The sequence below is a fragment of the Camelus dromedarius genome, chromosome 19, assembly GCF_036321535.1.
Source record: "Camelus dromedarius isolate mCamDro1 chromosome 19, mCamDro1.pat, whole genome shotgun sequence".
Taxonomy (NCBI): Eukaryota; Metazoa; Chordata; class Mammalia; order Artiodactyla; family Camelidae; genus Camelus; species Camelus dromedarius.
Genome location: NC_087454.1, coordinates 32,903,748 through 32,920,565, shown reverse-complemented (window position 1 = coordinate 32,920,565; position 16,818 = coordinate 32,903,748). Strand labels below are relative to the sequence as shown.

Sequence of the window (16,818 nt, the reverse complement as noted above, 5' to 3'; positions counted from 1 at the left end):
AAATAAATTTCTGTGGGTGGGTTAGAAGCCCCCTAGTCTGCGGTATTTTCTTAGAGCAGCCTGAACAGACTAGGACAGTGAGCCCAAGAGCTGAGTGTGAGTGCTTTCTGTTTGCCAGACTGATGCTGAAGAGGGTGGTAAGGACAGAGATGACAGACTGGGACCAAGGGCACAAATGACTGATAACCATTCATTGTTTTACTGTAGACATGCTAACCATTCAGAGAGGTGTTTAAGAGGAGAGTAATTTGGATGGAAAACGGATCTCCTCCACCCACCCAGTGCAATAACTACTAACTAAATGACTGGACTTTTTTATTTCTCTTTGTAGGAAGAGATAGGTAAGTCCAGAAAGGCTCGGTGCCTTCTTCAAACTTGGAGATTCCGTCCCTTTCAAGCTCTCCACGTGGCTCTGTTTGAGCATCTTCCCAGGGGTAACAGAGCACCATTTATTCTGCTTCTGTGGGTCTTCCCTTTGTCTCTAGAAATTTTATAAAGAAAACACGGTCAATCCAAGAGTGCTGAGAAAGGGATAAAAACTAATAAAAAGAATAAAGAGAGTAACTAATTAAAATGCTGCATCTATGTCGCCAAGGGTAATGTCCCTTTAAAAGAATGCCTCTCAATTTAAGTTTCTCAGAACGAGCTTCTCCACTTTGACACGAAGCCTTGGGTTTAACACATGTCAGTCTGGCCACTCCATGACAGGAGTGACTTTCCAATGTGCAGCAGATGGTAATCAAAATTGACTGGAGGCTCCTGAAGATATATGTTATGATTAACCAGACGTGGACTGCACGACTCAGAAATTAAGGAATGTTGGGGGACTCTTGAAGAGGGATCTGATGATAATTTGGAGTGTTCAAATCAGGTGGTAACATAAGCCACTTGCTTCCAGAACAGCATGGAACATGCCAAGACGTGTGGCGGGGTGATAGAAGTCGTTAACCAGAGTCATGAATGAATGACACTTGCTGACTTCTCACGTTAACCCCGTGACATATTAACATAAATCTACAATATTCGAACATCTGAGCGTGTACTTCTGACAGCTCCCAAACATTCACATCCAGGAAGGGCATTTGCAGCTTCTGAGTGTGTGTGCGGTGCAAAGGAGACGCTGACCTCCACCCACACTCCATCTGGCTGCCAAAACATCCTCCTGGTGATCAGGATGTGAATAGTGACAGGCATCAATCACTCAGTTCTTCCAGAGCTTGGGAACAATGGGCTGCTGGCAGTTATCTATATAATCATCATTCTCCCTTTGCTGAGTGTCCTGCAGGAGTCAGGGGAGTAGACAGGGTGGATGCTAGGGAAAGGAAAATACAGGAAACCTCTTTTTGTTTTTTTAATCTTCCAAAATCTTTACTGGCACCTGATTTTATAAAGGAATTGTTCCAGTCAACTATTAGCAAGTCAAGAGTTTAATGAAATGATTCAATTTTATCTCCATTTTTAATGTGTCTTTCTCTGGTGTACAGCAGTGTCCCAGTCATGCATATACATACATATATTCATTTTCTTTTTTTTTTTCCATTAAAGGTTATTACAAGATATTGAACATAGTTCCCTGTGCTATATAAAAGAAACTTTAAAAAAAATCTATTCTTATATATAGTGGCTAACATTTGTAAATCTCAAACTTCCAAATTTATCCCCTCCCATCTGCTTTCCCCAGTAACCATAAGATTGTTTATTAAGTCTGTGAGTCTGTTTCTGTTTTGTAAATGAGTTTATAGTGTCCTTTTTTTTTCAGATACCATATATGAGTGATCTCATATGGTATTTTTCTTTCTCTTTCTGGCTTACTTCACTTAGAATGATGATCTCCAGGTCCATCCCTGTTGCTGCAAATGGCATTATTTTATTTCTTTTTATGGCAGAGTAGTATTCCATTATATAAATATATATCTTCTTTATCCAGTCATCTGTTGATGGACATTTAGGCTGTTTCCATGTCTTGGCGCTTGTAAATAGTGCTCCTATGAACATTGGGGTGCAGGTGTCTTTTCGACTCAGCGTTCCCTCCAGATGTATACCCAGAAGTGGGATTAGGAAACATCTTCATCACCCTTAGTTGTGCCTCTGACTCCTGAAATTTCTACTAGGAAGTTATGAAACAAAAATATATTTGGTATTATTATTTTGTTATTGTTAATTACACTGTCTCTGAAAATCCAAGAGAAAATATTTGGCAATTTGCTTCCATGCTGTTATCTGAGATGTCAGAACTTTCTCCAGTCTAGTCCCTGCATTAGTCCATTCATTTCTTTTCTCCCAGTTAGACTTAGGAAAATGTGGCTGGGGTCCAATCTTTGGCCTCATGAATAAACATTAGACAAATAATCAATGACACTTATTGGAAGTGTACTAAGTATCATGCACTGTTCTAAATGCTTTGCAGCTGTTAGCTCATTCAATCCTCACACCAATCCTATGAATCAATAGTTTCATCCCCATTTCACAGATGAAGAAACCAAGGCACAAACAGACCTGAGAACACACGGTACTAAGTGGCAGAGCTGTATTTAACCAAGTCAGAATGTCTTCTAGACAAAAGTCTTTTTTAAATACTGTGCTTTCCTGCAACTCCTCCATCAGCCTGCCCTTGCCCCAAGAGGAACACCAGCTACAAAGTCCCTGAAATCAATGTTCTTTACCGTTGTGCTGGGATTTATTCAACTCACCAGTGGGTAACAAAGGGCTCTTGCAAAACTGTGTTTGCAAATAAAGGAAAGAGGGCACAGTGGTGAAAAGGCACATCCTGACTTAGACCTGGTCCCATATCACCCCCAACTACTGAGGACATTTGAGCAAATTATTTCTCCAGTCTAGATTCCAAGTATTTTTCATCTAGAAAGTAACGAAGTTGACTAGATCATTTCAGTGATCACCTATAACTCTAATATTCAAATGAACACCCTATTTTAAAGTAGAGTTAATACAATATTCTTAATTCTTTCCTAATTCTTGGCTACCCTGTGATTTCTTCAGACATGGCGTCTGGGATGCGTCATATAAAGCAGGTATCACCCCCTTCCCTTCATTTTCTACACCAAAATAACACTGTTTCCATGCTACCAGTCTTCACTGATGGTAGATATGTGGTTTATTTCTTTGATTTATCATCTGTCTCACCCACCAGACTGCGTGGTCCATGAGGATGGACACCTGGAATGGTTATATTTACCATTTTAGACTTGACATCAAGCCCAGAGTATTGCATATGCTGTACACGCACAGATGATTTAGTATTCATTGATTTAGTATTGCCACGGAAGGAACTGTGCGGCATGACTGGCTTTTGTTAGATGATAATAAGAATAGCTTGCTGTTAGTAAATACTGCATCACTTTAGTAAGAATTGTTACACTCATCAAGCTATTTTTTAAGCCACAAAATTATCTATTATAAATCTTTAAAAAATTGGTAAATAGCTTCACAAATAGTTTTTTTTTTCTTTTTGGCTCTAGAATACCATTTTGAACATCTATGATTTTACTGTCCTCTATGTGGTAGACTGGAAAAAAACATGGCCTCCACAATCCTTTACAGCTCTTCCCAAAAGAGGTGGAATCTGTTTCGTCACTCTGAATGTAGGGGAACCCTAAGACTTGTTTTAACCAACAGAAACTGGGAATAGTGAGATCACGCCGGTTCTAAACTCAGACCTCAAGAGGCTTTGCACCTTCCTTTCTTGGTGCTCTTGGGAAAATTGCCACCATGTGAGTAAGTCCATGTTAGCCAACTGGATGGTCAAAGCCCTGTGGCTGGCTCACAATCTACCACACGTGTGAGAGAGGCCTGAGGCTCACCAGGTACCTACAGATGCGTGAACCGACCCAGTCAAGATCAGGCACGTTTGGCCAGACCAGAAGAACCGCCCGTAGAACTATGAACTAAGTAAGCGATTAGGTGTTTATTTTAAGCAGCTATGTTTTGGGGTGTTTTTTAATGCAACAAAAGCTAATAGATAAATTCAAATACAAAGATATCCTGAAAGCTTGCAGTGATATTTTGGTCGCTTATCTCAACTGAAAAGGGGCAAAACCTCTACATGAGTTTTAATTCTTGGCGCTGTTCTGTAGACTATCTGTTGTTTGTCTTTACCAGAGCTGGTGTGATGTCAGGGGGCTCTCTCCAGAGGCCGAATCTTTCCCACACTTCTAAATTACATTTTTACATTTTTTTAAAAAATGGATGTATTAGGGATTGAGCCCAGGAACCTCGTACATGCTAAGCGTGCACTCTATCCCTGAGCTATGCCCACACTCTAAAGTATATTTTTAATGTGGGACGTAATCCAGCCTTGTAGTAATTATATATTTTATGAAACAAAAAAACTTTAAAGAGTCTTTGAAAGAATCCTCCAAATGAAGTTTGATTTTACGCGGATAGCTCTTGTGGTGTCCCTTTTACACGAGTGCAGTTCTGTGTTTACTTGTATTTGCTTTCTTCTAGGCCCTTGTTCGATTCAGTTTACTTGCGTTTACATGAAAATGACCCCTGGGTAAATGAGTTATTACCTTAATTGGTGTCAGATTCTCTGAACCCAGACTTCAGCAGACTCTTTGCTTTTATTCCATTCACTTCAACCTCCCATGGATAAAAGTGCAGCATAAATTCAATTTTGTTCGCCCTTGGGACAAAGAGCCTTACTACTAAATGGCTTTCCTGTAGCTCAGGAGGAATAGTCCACAGGGCATTCACTCTGAGTCTCTAGCTGATAAAAGAAAGAGATGAAAAGACCTAGAGAAACAATAACCAAACCAAGCAAGTTAAAAATGAACGGACGGATGAAAGAATGAATGAATGATTCGTCAAGAATAAATAACACGAACTGTGATGCCTCTAGTCCCCGGGACTTCTCCTGAAGTGGACGTTTTGTCCAGGTTAGAGCCTGACTCAGGTGCTATGATGTACTGACAATGCCATCTGCATTACGTAACGTTTTAAATGCAGGTCTCAGCAGGCTCACGGCTTTTCACATTCTCTGACAGATACTCAGGCTGACACGAGACTGCATGATAAACCCAAGAAAGTGACAGGAGTTCTATTAATACCTGGATACAGAATTCATAAGGGAGCACAGTAGGTCAGGAAGAGATCCCTAAAATAAGAAACTCTGCCCAAGAATAGCCTCCATCAGTTTGATTTGGTCCAAGCTGAGGGGAGAGTTGGAAAGAAGAAGCAAAAAGGTGGGATAAGAAAGACCAGCACAGACACTTTTGGGAAGCTGACTGAAGAAGGAACAAACTAAAATAAAGAAATAAACAGTGACGCCATTTGTAGGTCTTAAGAGAGGAACGTCATTGAGGGGGAGATGAAGTCCAGAGACAATGAGAGACGGGGTGAGCAGCAGCCTACAGACAAGTCATTGCTGGCTGAATATGATTTGGCCAGAACCGTGTTTAGAACCTGAAAGTTTTTCACTTCCTGCTAATGATATACAATATTTATTTATTTTTCCTCTCAATTTGGACGTGTCTGTCTGCAGTCATCAGAGCGGATGACTCCCTTATATCATAAGGCTGTCATGGCAGAAGGTAATAAATATAACTGAATATGGAAAATATAAACTGCTAAAGGAACAGTGTCATAATCACGGTTTCAGAAATAAGTGTGTATATGGAGACTCAGGCTCTAAAAATGAAGAGCCAAGGTAAATAGCTTCCATCTACACGAAAGGGGAAACTAACAGGCGAACAGTACAGTGAGACACCAGTGCAGTGACCACTCGGTCCCAGGGACCCGGGGGGCCAGATTTCTACGCAGTCTTCCACGCTCTCAGTAAGGAAGGCCCTGCCAAGGTCACGGGCAATGTGCCTGTGTACTGAATGGTATATAGTTAGGTTGCTGGATTTTTTTTGAGGTCTTCTCTTAAAACAGCCATCACAAACAGACACCAGAGAGATGGATGCTATTTTAAAAAGAATTACAATCTGCTTATTGCCGTAGGCGCCTTTCACTTTGTTGTTTAGCCTTCTCACGTTGGTGGTTCACACTGAGTGGTTGCTCGGTCAAGGCTATGCCTACAAAGAATGCTGAACCTGGAAAAAGGGGAGGCTATCTAGATACGGCTGAAGTTTATGTTTTTGATGCTATACTTGGTGACAACTTATTTTTTCATTGTAAATTCCTGGGAGTGGAGAAGCACAGAATGGGGCTTGGTGGTAACGACAGTATTCCTCAGTGTCTTTGACGTTGCTTTGAAGTCTGTTGGAAGCATTATTCTGGTTTTAACGAGAGTTGTATCAGCCACAGACAAACGGCCACACACTAGGTGAGCTGAGATGCACGCCCTGCTCTAATTTCAATACCGAGTCTGGGCCCCAGGTTGTTAGAAGGAAAGTTTACACCCTCGGAAGAGTTCTTCAGTATGAAGTTATTAAGTGGTGACACGGCCAGACTTTGAGGTTGTGGTGCCCCTACTTTTTTTTAAAGGTTTCTCCCCGAGTACAGAAATTTTCCACGTTGCAAATTAATTCATTGTTGACCTTTGAGTATATTGGTGAGCTTTATGAAAGAACTAATAATAATCTAAAAATCAAATAAGATGTAATCATATCGAGATGCCCAAGCAGTTCAAGTATACATATATATGATGTCATTTACATAAAATTTAAAAACCTATCATTGTGCCCTTCATCTTCATATGGGGCAGAACCACGCATACTACTTGGATAACCTTCATTCCTTCAAGCATTACTGTGTCTGTTTTTCTTTATGTTCTGTATGCGCTTCGACTTACTTACTGTTTTCAACATTCTCTTCTCCCACAGCAATCCACCTGTAGTATCATAGGTATTTTTTTCCTTCAAAACAGATACAGACTTTTTGGATTCCACATATACATGAGGTCCTACAACAGTTGGTTTTTTTTTTTTTTTTTTTTTTTTTTTCTGTTTATGACCCCATAGAACCAGAGAGGAGAATGGTGGTTGCCAGGGGCTGGGGGCTGAGGGAAGGGGAGATGCTGATCAAAGGCTACCGACTTTCAGTTATAAAACGATTCTTACAAGTTCTGGGGATCTAAAGTACAGCATGGTGATGACAGTTACTAATACTGTATTGTATACTTGAAATTTGCTAAGGGAGTTTATCTTGTGTTCTTACCACGAGAGGGAAGTAGTTATAGTGAGGTGATGGATGTGTTAATTAGCTTGACTGTGCTCATCATGTTGGTAATAAAAACAGGTAGCATGTCCCACCTACCTTTAGTCTTATTACATATGAGTGCTTAGTGCTCTTTGCATATACGGTTACCCAAATCTTTCCCCTATTTACACATACTCTATTTGTTTCATGCAAGGCAGGCCAGCAAATTTTCATCGTAAGTGAAGTGTGTCTTCTAAGCACCTACCACCCCTTTTCTGTGCCCCTTTCCAAAACCTCCACTCCTTCCCTATCTCCTCCCATTCCTTCTAGGTTTCTTCAATTAGTAGGAAAACTATTCAATTCAGCAAATATTATTTAAAGTCCATCATATCTTCAAATAAATCACAAATAGTTCAAGGTCAATTAATCTAATTCATTGCTTCCTGCAGGATGGAAACTTTAAAAGAAGGTGAAATGACTCTACTATCCAGAATTTCACATTAAAACAAACAAACCAAAAAACAACTACTTTTATGCAGACACTCTTAACCTCACAAGGCTAGTTACCATTCTTAAACGTCTCAGGTGCTGTTCCCAAATCTCCTAGTGTTTCCTCATGCTATTTTCTCTTCCTCCAATAACCTCACCTCTCATTCTTACTGGTTGAAAGCCCAATAAAACTTTATTAACAAAAATATGTAGTCAGTCTACGAACCATAGTTTGCCAACTTGATTTTTTAAAATATTTTGTTAAAGCAGTATTTATCTTGATTACTGAATTACTTGGCATTACCTTAAATTCTGCACTCACGGAAAACACCTTGGTCATTCCTCCCCAGTCCTGGCCGTGCTATTTATCCTTCAAAATCTCCTATATTACAGCGAACCAAATATCTCAGATAGCATTCATTTTTTTCCTTCTAAAATTTCAAACATTTGATCATAAAAATGTTTATAAGATTACAGAATGATTACTGATGGCTTATCTACATAACCTGCTGTACAGAAAGAAAAAAAGCCAATTTTCATATATTTCTGTGTCCCCTAGGTATAGCACATCCTTTAGACCACAGTTTGCGCTTAATGCATTTGCTGAATGAATGATCACATCAAAATGGAAGAAACGCTCTAAGGTGGGGCATTTTTTCCTGGTGCTTTTAACACACAGCTGTAGTAATGCCTTAATTTTTACTTTTCAATAAGGCTTCACTCAGAGCCCTTTCATCCCAAAAGTAAAGATATTTTAAGCAATTTTAGGGCAGGAATCATGTCTTTTATTATTTACTTTGTTTTTACATGATAAAGAAACTTTGGGGTCTGGATTAGGCATAAAGCTGTGAAACAGTGACAGCTAATGGGACAGAGATCAACCATTCTGAATCCCAATTATTTCAGGAAATTTTGTGACGAGAGTAAAGGGTCCTTGCATGACAGGACCCATATTTACCTTCACTTCTCTTACACTGAAAATATGGCTATATTCGTGACCAAGTTTTGATAAATAAACAAATGCATGATGGATACATGAATGAACTACAAACAAGCAACCAAACATCCTGAATAATAAGAGCTTCTTATAAATATTGCTCATTTAGGGAGGTTTTGCCTTGTTTTTTTGTTTGTTTCACATATAAATGTAGGGATGGTCCAAAACCCCCTGCTACCATATCTGTAAAATAAGCATTTTAATAAAGATAAATTTTCCTTTTAAATCTAGGGAGATTGAGGTCCACCTGTTGCTACATTTTAAAAATAGTCAAAAGATAACATACAGGTATTTTACTGTGTATATTTATAGGCACTGTCAAATTTGAATGGAAAGCATCGAATACCGTAATTCCAATATCTCCATCTGATGTGTGCAGACCTCACAAGAACCAAAGAGCTGGTGCAAAGCATGAATCTATATCACAAAGATAGTCAGAGTTTAACATCCAGCCTTTTCTCATAAGGGTGTTATTGAAAACCCAAGAAACATGAAACTCCAAAAGACTGGTACACAACCCAGTACCTCACTGTAATTGTTGGTAACTCTATGTACAGGCTCAAACATATTTTTAAGAGTGTTTTTATACACATTAATGCTTAATATCACATGCCTTGCATAGAAAACATTGTTAAATACAGATTTTATCATCACTTGCAATTGAAAATTCAACAAACGCATGAAAGTCCTGAATTAAAAGACTACCCTTCAAATGTTACTAAGAAGTATTTGAAACTAGGGAACCCACCCATTGTTTTAGCTTACATTGCCGTTGCCAAGTTGGGTAGCTAAGCATCAGCTGCTGAACTAGGAGACAGGCTTTAACTGACAGCTGTTCTTCTATGTGCACCATGGTGTTGAATTAATGCAGGTAGAGCAGAGCCTAACATATGCCTATTGGTAAAAAATATATATATATTATAGGAAGCCTCAGTATAAACCCTTACACCTTGTACTGCAGTTAATCTATGCTGTGGGGTCTTTTGCCCATGGGGATGCTGCCATCATTGTATTTCTTTGGTAATTTCCTGAACTGACACGGTGTAGGCATCCTGGTGTCCAGACCCGCCACAATCTGACCACGTGTCAGAGATACAGTACATCTCACCTAGGACTGAATCCTATTACATTGGTAGGAGTTGTACCACCAAGAATACAAAATTTTCTTCTGATAATGACCTCAAAATGTGGGTCAAAGGTTGGTACGCAGGTATTTTTAGTTCTTGAGCGGTTTGATTAAACTACAGTAAAGTTTATTTCCCCTCAAGGCTTTTATGGCTTACTGTATATCCTCGTATTTGTCTTTTATTATTTTTCTTCCATAGTCTGGCCTAACCAGTCATTTCTACTTTAACATAAAATTACTTTCTCCATTCTTTTTCAATCTTAAAAGTCATTTTTTTCTTTCTTTTTTTTTTTTTTTTGCTTTTCAGACAATTTAATTTTTTTTCTCTGAAGTGTCTCGTATTCTATAGTAGTGGGATTAGATGTATATATAGTAATATTCATAAAAATAAGAAAGCTATGTTATTGTCCATCTACAGTTATAAACAACTCTTGTAGGAGAGTAAAGGAGGGACTTTTGGAGTGCTGACAGCTCCCTTGGAGGGGAATCACTGGAAAGATTTTTAATATTTATCCTTCTTAATTCTGCTAATGTAGGCAATTGGTTCTTTTAATGGCCTTTTTACTTGTAATATCGATACATTTTCTTACCTCTAGACTCCTAAATTATAGAGATCATTGGCTTTTTTGATTGTTTTATTTAAAGAGCATAAGTTGTATTCCTTTCCAGCCTATTTACTTTCTTAAGTTATTTGGAAATTTCTAACCACAGGTTGAATATTTTCTAAACTGACAATTTCACATTTTAATTGCTTTTTCTGGTTAAATGGGCTTGAATTTACTTACAAGAACAAAGGATAAGGTTCTCCTCTTATCAGCAGTTGAGTCTACCGCAGAATCCTATCTGAATGTTTCCTGAAGTCTATGTTTCATCTCAATTTAATTTATAATTTGAAACTGTATTCAATCATCTCTTCAAGAGAGATTTCTGAAATTGCCTTATATAGTGTACTTTCAGTATTTTATTTAATGAAATTCATAGCTGTGCTATTTAAATTTTCTCTTTTGTAGTCTGTTGCTTTTGAGTATTTTCTCCATCAACAGGCTAATGATTAATTGAGCTACTTGGTGCAGATCTGTAACAAAGGATAAGTATTTCCCCAAATCCTGAACACTGCGGCATTTTTTGCCCTATATTCCTGAAGCTTAGCACCTTAATCATAGCCCTTACCTTGTCTCTAATCAAGGGTTTTAATTTAATTTCTATAGGTTGGACTTTTGTTCTAATGATTTTACAATGTAACTTTCTTACATCTTTAAGAAAACCTTGAAGAAAGAATAGCTCATTTAGGTCAGGTAAAGCTTAATGGAAAGAGATCAAGGCAAGAAGGGTAGATTTCTGAAGATTACAAAGTCTTTTAGCGAGACTACCTTAGAGTGATGTATTGTTTTGATTTCTAAGTAGAGCAAGTCAAGAAAGTGACTATTTGTTGTTTTGTCTCTTAATTTTCCTCCAACTGCCCTTGAACATACTGACTTGTTGATTTTGACATGTCAGAAATTCCACTGAATGACCATTTTTATACTAAGTAAAAACTGGTTTTTGCCACTATTCAAGGAAAGTACAGGAATTTGGAAAACAGTGCAGCTTAATGCAGAAAGTCAAAGTGCTTCCAGGAAGAGTTTGAGATTTTTAACACAGAGAAATTCATGACAAACAAAAATGAGAGACAGTTCGGCACAAAGTGTGTGTTTACGAGCAGTGCCTCGCATTTCCCAGCCAACAGAGGTCTAGGAACAATCGGCATTTTTTTTTTTTAATTCAAGTATAGATTTACAATGCTGTGTTAGTTTCAGGTGTCCAGCAAAGTGATTCCTATTCTTTTCCAGATTCTTTTCCGTTATAGGTTATTACAAGATATTGAGTATAGTTCCCTGTACAGTTCCCTATACAGTAGGTCCTTATTGTTTATCTGTTTTACATAAAGTAGTGTGCATATGTTAACCTCAAACTTCTAATTCATCCCTCCCCGACCTTTCCCCTTTGGTAACCATAAATTTGTTTTCTAAGTCTGTAAGTCTATTTCTCTTTTGTAAATAAGTTCATTTGTATCATTTTTTTAGATTCCACATATAAGTGATACCATATATTTGTCTTTGTCTGACTTACTTAGCTTAGTATGATAATCTCTAGGTATATCCATGTTGCTGCAAATGGCATTATTTCATTTTTATGGCTGAGTAGTATTCCATTGTATAAATATACAACATCTTCTTTATTCAATCATTTGTTGATGGACATTTCAGTTGTTTCCATGCCTTGGCTATTGTAAATAGTGCCGCTATGAATTTTAGGGTGCATGTATCTTTCCGAATTAGAGTTTTTGATTCTTCTGGATATATGCCCAAGAGAGGGATCGCTGGATCATATAGTAACTCTATTTTCAGTTTTTTAAGAAACCTCCATATTTTTCTCTATAGTGGCTGCACCAATTTACATTCCCACCAACAGTGTAGGAGGAAGGTTCCCTTTTCTCCGTATCCTCTTCAGCATTTAGTCTTTTTGATGACGACCATTCTGATCGGTGTGAGAAGATACCTCATGGTAGTTTTGATTTGCATTTCTCTAATAATTAGCAATGTTGAACGTATTTTCATGTGCCTGTTGGCTATCTGTATGTCTTCTTTGGAGAGATGTCTATTTAGATCTTCTCCCCATTTTTTGATCGGGTTTTTTTGTTTTTGTTTTTGTTTTGATATTGAGCTGTATGAGGTATCTATATATTTGGGAAATTAATCCCTTGTTAGTCCCATCAGTTGAAAATATTTTCTCCCAGTTGATAGGTTGTCTTTTCATTTTGTTTGTGGTTTCCTTCACTGTGCAAAAGCTTTTACGTTAAATTAAGTCCCATTAGTTCATTTTTGTTTTTATTTCCATTACTGTAGGAGACATTTCCAAGAAAAATACTGCTGCAATTTATGTCAGAGAGTATTTTGCCTATGTCTTCTTCTAGGAATTTTATAGTATCTGGTCTTATATTTCAGTCTTTAATCCACTTGAGTTAGCTTTTGTATATGGTGTTAGAGAATGTTCTAATTCCATTCTTTTACATGTAGCTGTCCAGTTTTCCCAGCACCACATATTGAAGAGACTGTCTTTTCTTCATTGTATATCCTTTCCCCCTTTGTCTTAGTTTAATTGACCTTAAGCACATGGGTTTATTTCTGGGCTTTCTACCTGTTCCATTGATCTATGTGTCTGTTTCTGTGCCAGTACCATACTGTTTTGATTACTGAAGCTTCAGTGTTTTCTTAAGTTTGTGGGAATTTTTTTTTTTTATTTTATGTACCTAACAAAATTCACATGTTGACTAAAAATCACACACACACACTTTTCATAGCAGCACTATTTATAATAGCTATATGCTGGAAACAACTTAACTTTTTTCAACAATAAAGTGGATAAATAAATGGTGGTCTAGTTATTCATATGAGAAGGGGAATGAATGATTATTACTCTACACACCAACATGGTTGAATCTTCCAAACAGGATGAAAGACACTGGACTCTAAAAATTGTAAACTGTCTGATTTTTCTGAAATAAAATACAAAACGACAGAGAATCCATGGAAACTGAAGTCAACTAGCAGTTACTTTTTTTAGGGGAGGAACAGGTAACAACTGGGATGCTGGCAATTTTCTATTTTTGATTTGGGTGCTAGTTATATGGGTGTATTTACCACAATGTACACTTAGGATAAATCCTAATACTTCACAAAGATTATCACCACCGCCACCGCCAACAACAAAACCTAGATATTCACTTCAGATAAATTAACTGTAAAATAAAATAGCTCTTTCAAATACCTCACACATGCATATCTTTCCTTGACCCCTCTACCTTTTGTATAGTTCATCGCATTTAGATAGGCACCCGCTCATATTACATTACTCACATGAGACAGTAATTTCTTAGAGCAAAGTGGTACTCATATTACAAATAGATGGGTCTAAATGCCAGGCCACCAATAATTCTCTCTCCTTCCTTCTCTCTTTCAATCTCCCTCCACCTTCTCTCTCTCACAAACACACAAACTGAATACAACATTGTAACATTCTTAGATATTTGAATTTTAAAAGAAGAAAACTATTTTCTTAATACCCCTTACCAGTCTTTAGCCACTTAATGTATATATCAGCATGAACGGCTTGACACATCATTTTTGAAGAATTAAAATTTGTTACCAATTCCAGAATAATATTTTTTGCTGATGCTATAAAATGATTTTAATGTCAATCCAGTAAGTCCTTTCTTCACTCCCAGGTAAAGCCAGAAAGGGCAAAGGTGAGCACTGTGCTAAAATACGGTGGCAGGAGGAGAAGCAGGGAAAGGGTGGAAGGGGGGGTTAGAATTGACAGAACATTCTGTGCCTCCAAAATTATTCTAATGCCATTCAATTTTCATTCAGGGTGAAGATTCGGGTCAGTTGCTCATTAATCCAATCTGGCTTTCGCTTCTAGGCTACTATTATTAACTCCCTGATTCAGATGTTATTCAAATGAGTCTCTCTATTAAAAGAAGTGAACTGATGCAGGCAAAACATATTGTTAGTAAATCTTCCCCAGTTTGGCAACACATTAATGATAGATCTGGCATCCTCAGTGTCAAAAACTCTATCGGCATCTGTTATAACAGAACCAAGATAAAATGAGCGAAATGAAAACAAATGGAGGCAGGCAGGGGAAAGTGTTATCACATGTTTGAAATGCTCTACAGATTCTTTGTCCCCAAAGACTCTCTCACTTTCCATCAAACTGATCCAAAATTTGGTACCTCATCCTGCAGGTAACTTTCCTGCAGAAACACTGGGTAAATGTGATTGTGTGGAAAGACTGGGGGCAGACAGGTGCTGCCAGTGCAAAGTATTTGGAGATGTCTTTGATGGATTCCTCCTTCTTCTGTGACTATCTTGCCTCTGTTTGTGTCTCTTCCACTAGACACACCACGTCCTCCTCTACCGTTCGACATGCAGGGGGACGAGCACGGTGCCTGAGCCAGCACTAAAGAGGACAGCATCTCTACTTCTCCCTACTAAAGTTCACCCGCCCGGGATCTCAGTCTTAGAGGAACCTTATTCTATAAGGCACTGCACTTATCAGGCATTCTGACCTGACTAAAGTCATTCTTCATCAACAGTTTCTCCCACAAGACACATTAACAGTAACATAGATTAGAGGTAAAGAGCACAGCCTCCGGAGCTAGGCTGTCTGGGTTCAAATCCCACCACCAGCTGTGGGACCTGGAGCGAGTTTCCTAACCTGCCTTTCCTCAGTTTTCTCATCTGTAAAATGGGTAATAAAAATAGTTATCTACCTCACAGGCTTTGAAGGGACTGAACAAATTAAAGTATGCAAGTTGTTTATGGCAGTGTCTAGTACATAGTAAGCACCATTTGATTATTAACTGTTAATCGTTATATTGATTAATAACATGCCAAGGAAATCTTATTTTAAATAGGATTCTTGGGGAAACCAACAATCTAAATCCAAAGAAAGACTTTCTGATTGGGAAAATAACTGTCTATGAGGCAGTAAGGGATTTTTTTTAAATGCAGACAAACATTTTAAGAACTCTCAAAATATGTCCGTCCCCTAATGTATGATAAAGACTAGGTTCCAGATGATTGAGCCCAGTAAGGACACAGATTTAGTAAAGGATGGTGATAGAGGGTGTGGGTGAAGAGACAGCAGGTGCAGCACGAGGGGCCAGGTCACCAATCACAGAACATCTAGTGAGAGTACATGGCCCAAGGGCTCTTACTAACCAGACCTCTCTATCCTCAGATTCTCAAATCTATCTGTCTTTCTAGGTCTGTCTTCAGCCTCTGTGTAGTATATCCAGGTGCCTCCAAGACACCTCCACTTCTGTGTCCCAGTGGAAAATCATGCAACCTATGGCTAAAAGGATCCTTTCTCCTGAATCTCCAGCTCTGTGATGGGCACAGCACCCAGTCAGCTACCCAAGCCAAAATCCTAGCAGCATCAGAATGCCTCTCTCTCCACCTGTGCTCTTGTCTAATCTTAGACCCACTACCTTAATTCAGAGCACCATTTCTCTCACTGAAATGGCAGCGGTCACATAACTGGTTATCTTCTGCTCGACAGCATCCTCATTACCCATTCTTACCACGTAGTCCTAACTCTCTCTGGAAGTGCAAACCATCATGCGAATCCCCCTCTTGGAACTCTTCAGTGGCTCCCAATGGCCCATGAGTTCAAGTTGAAATTTCAAAACATCGCTCCCAGGCTTCTGCCTGACTCTGCAAGGGCCCAACTCTTCCGTCTCCACTCCCTTGCGATCCCTTATTCACACAGGAGTCCTTGCAGCCTTCTCATCAACGTACCGCAGCCTCTCGGCTCTGTAAATTCACCTCTGCTGTTCCTTCTGCTCGAGAAACCTTCTTTTCTCCGGCAGCATTCCTGCATACTTGGATCAAGTAATTCAGGAAAATACTTCACCTTTTAAATACAATTTAATCATACAGATTTATATACATATAAAACGCCTTAGGGTTTGCACTGTTTCACGATTCTCACTCTTAAACTCAAATTAAAACTTCAAAGGGTCTCACAGAATGATGGAATTACAGTAACTTAAGTTCTGTTTCTTCATCTTTACAATGACTGTACTAACATTGTTTTTATTTTTTTAAAATCCGCTGCTTATGCCCAGAAACAGTTTGCACCACTGGAGTTGGAGACAATGACTGTGTTTGAAATCAAAGGGGTTTTTGCTTGGGGTAGCAAATGAGTGAAGAAGAGGCAACAAAGATTGTTGATACAGCTTTCCAGGCCTCCCTCACATTCCCTGTCTCTTGTGATAACAGATGCCCTCCCCCGTCCCTGAGTAGGGAGGATGCCTTCCCACAGGAGCTGTCTTCCTGATTCCAAGGGAACAAAGGTGGATCAGAGTGTTCCTGTACAGTTTCTCAAGTAACTTTAAATCAAAACAATCAAATGCTACTACCTTGGCACATTTATCCCCAGTTTCACAGATGGGAAATGGAGTCTCAGAGCTACTAGGAACCTTGCTAATGTATAAAGCCAGCAGGTGGCAGAGCCAAGACTGAACCGAGCAGTCTATCATCAGAGCCTGTGTTCTTGA

The 16,818-nt window shown here is 38.7% G+C and overlaps 1 long non-coding RNA gene across 1 annotated transcript in view; it reads right to left on the bottom strand.

The window, feature by feature from the left end:
* Positions 1-16,818, bottom strand: part of LOC116147618 (uncharacterized) — a 333,894-nt gene that overhangs the window by 52,521 nt on the left and 264,555 nt on the right. The window lies entirely within an intron of this gene.